Raw genomic sequence first — 3320 nt, forward strand, 5'->3', positions numbered from 1 at the left:
GGGACTTGATGAAGACTGAAGACCCACTTTCTCCCCCTGGAGACCAGCCTGATTTGAACAAATCGAGGAGAACAGAGCAGCCCTTCTGTGTCCTTGGGAGGAAACCTGTTCTGTGTCCGTTTCTGCAGCCAGGTCTGCTCCTCCCAGGGAGGGATGGGGGTAGTCCACAGGGATCCCGGTTCGGGGAGGACACGGTTCCTGCGCCATCTGGGCCCACCCGAGTCACTCCCCATGTGCACCGCCTTTATCGGTGCTGCTGGATGGCTGAGTACGAGTCGGAGCCTGGGCTGGAAGGCAGTGAGTTGCCGCTGGGGGCCTACAGGACGTGCGGGTCGAGCTGCTGACTTGGCCAGGCTGGTGTCCCCTGTCCCCAATTCCTCACTGTTTTCCTCCTTCTGGCTGTTTTGTTGCTCAGGGCACTCAAAGTGGATGTAGTGGAACACCTCGTTTGCAGTGTTGTGTGTTCCAACGATTCGGATGAAGGAGGCCGGCTGTCTTTTAAAAGTTACTGATTGCCAGGGCCTGCAGGCGACTTTAGTTCTTTCGGCTACCATGGTCCACTACTGCTGGTTGGTGGAAACCTCAACGTAATAGCTGTGGCTCTGATCGTCACATTCCCACGGTAATAACCACATTGACCCGATCACGTATGGCTGTGCCAGTTGAACCACGACCGTACCACTTCCCAGCTGATGACATGTATAGCCAGAATCCCAATCATAGTTCTTGGTGTCCTCGTTCAGCAAGGTACTTTGGCTCCGACTGACCCCTTCAATCACACTGGCACAATCAGCAATTGTTGCAACGTTCTCCGTGGGCACTATTAGCCCCTCCTCCAGAGTGAAGGTTTTGTTTGTAAAATATGTTCAGGAGCCACATGTGAAAAATCGTATTCACTGTGTTATGAGTCCCAACTATTTGAATAAACCTGCTGACATGGGCTGGAAGATACAACTTTTGCCAAGAACGACCCAGATACTGTGAATGATCAATCACTCTGATCCAATCAAGTTCATCCATTGACACTTCAATGGAATATGAATGAGACCGGCTATCTCGGTCCAACAGGAGTATCCGAATATGATTGCTAATGGACGGCTGACACAGCTTAATCTCGATGCCAGAAGGGCAGTCATCATCAATCAGATGCCTAGAAAATCCATGATCCAAATCATAATTTTGAGTGTCACCATCTGATAAGGCAGACTTCATCTGCCCTTTTAACCACTTGGGCTCCATACTTCATAGTTGCAATGTTTTCTTCTGCTTTGGGCATGCCTCTATAATTGAGGTCCATGTCCCGGCTCTCTGATTGAACTTTAATAGCATCCAGAATGGCATCAGGGGACGACAGTCCCAAAGGCCTCACATCATTCAGAAGTTCAGTGAGGCTCATCAAAGGCAAACACACAGCCTGCATGATTTCAGCACGGTTCTCCTTTGAATTACGCTTACACAAGTTTAACAAGGCTAGGAAAACATCTCTTTCGGGAGCTGCAAATGAATCTTTTAATACGATGTTTGAAAGTGCTGTTTTAGAAAGGGAGAGGAAGCCTTGGCTTGAAAATACCTCCTGAGCATTTCTGTCCATAAACATGCTGCACATGCAAGTTAACTTGGGAAGTGAGTAGAGACTGGCAACATCAAAAGTCATACAGACATTCTGCATGTTAAGTATGGTGCAGAGGTACTCCGAGGTAGAGTCCTCCAGTTCTGGAAATCCATATTATAGCCAAGCTCAAAAAGTCCAGCAGCACCTCCTCCTTCTTATCTGTCAGCCTCACCTGCCTACTGTATTGAATAGATGTATGTAAGCAGCATTGCGAATGCTTCTGCAGTGGTGTCCTGGAGAGGGATTTTTTTTTTTTTTTTTTTTTTTTTTTTTCTGGAGAGGGATTTTGACGTCAGGCTGAGATTGTCAACATTCCACCATATAGTAATGCTCGAAAATATTGGCAACTGACTCCTAAAATTACCCTGTGGGCAAGAAAACGTTTCTTTTCCACAACAAATGTGACATAGCCATATTCTTCCCCAATGAGCAAGGCACAAATATGTTCAGACAAAAGCGCACGTGATCAATTTCCCCCACTTCAGTAAAGCGGCGAAGAGGGTGGCTGTTACCCATCTTGTAGAACAGATGATAGTCGTGGACCCCCATGATGTTCCTCTGAGACCTCACCGCCCTCACAGATGCCTCTTCCACCCATTCCGCATGCCTGACCGTAGCCACGGCCCCCTCCTCCGCCGTCCTCGCCGCCCCTGCCTACCTTCCCATTTAAATTTGTGGTTCTGACATAAGGAAAAGGAGGACAGTGGCTCCTGGCATAGGCAAGTAGCAAATCTCTATCACAGTCTGTCTTCTGGCTGTTAAACATCCATTTTATACTCCCTTCCCACATCTAGAACACACCCATCTTCTAAAAGAGTAACCTCAAAAGTCTCACCCTCTGACATCTAGCTCAAAGTCCTTGTTTTCAGGCTCAGATGTGACTCTTCATGTTCCAGTGACCTATAAACTAAATGACAACCCATCTGCTGAATGATGATTGAGAATAGGTTTTAGTGGTTAAAACTCTCATTCAAAAAAGGGGGGAATGGACAGCATGCGGCAGTCACTGGTCTGTAGCAATCACCAAGTGCAGTTGAGTAGGATAGCGGAGACCTCCAGCCCTGGCAGTAGGGTCCGCTGCCTGGTTCACTGCCAAGTTCTCGGGGTCTTTTATCTCATCACCCCACTGCTTTATAGCCCATGGTTTCCTTTCTCAAGGTCCAAGGTGGCTTCTGGAGCTCCAGCCCTCACACCTACGTACCAGTCAATTGGATGGGACAAGGAAGGGAGAGACGCTATAGGACATAAAGGTCCTTCGTGGCTGTGGCCCTGCCTTCTCAGTTTCTTCCCTGTCGCTCATCCTCCATGGCCACATCTGTGTGGGCACTGGAAGGTCTGCTTCTCGGAGCCTCATTGCCTTCAGTCTGCTTCTACTGGTGCAGACTTGGGTTTAGAGTGTACTTTGGAGCGGGTTGAATTAACTCTCACAGGTTATATCAGGCTAGTCTTGGGATTTTTTTGGCAGTAAAGTTCCATTGAAAACTTAGTAGGCTTCCAGACTTTTTTGCTTTCACTTGGAACCAAGATTGTTTCTTTTAAGCCTCAAGACCATCATCTTTCAGTTACTATCTCTGTGCTGTCCAAACTTCTCCCTTTGAAATACTCTATTTCATTGCTTCCCAGGCACAAATTTCTTTCTTTTCATTTTTACTGAAATGTAACATATTTACATAAAAGTGTGCAATTTACAGTATACAGCTTGACAGAT

At 47.3% G+C, this 3320-nt stretch overlaps 1 pseudogene; it reads right to left on the reverse strand.

Annotated features, from left to right (window-relative positions):
• Nucleotides 1-244: 244 nt before the first annotated feature.
• On the reverse strand, nt 245-2143 carry LOC102983128 (BTB/POZ domain-containing protein 9-like; annotated as a pseudogene).
• Nucleotides 2144-3320: the final 1177 nt, after the last annotated feature.

Source organism: Physeter macrocephalus, chromosome 12 (genome assembly GCF_002837175.3).
Source record: "Physeter macrocephalus isolate SW-GA chromosome 12, ASM283717v5, whole genome shotgun sequence".
Taxonomy (NCBI): Eukaryota; Metazoa; Chordata; class Mammalia; order Artiodactyla; family Physeteridae; genus Physeter; species Physeter macrocephalus.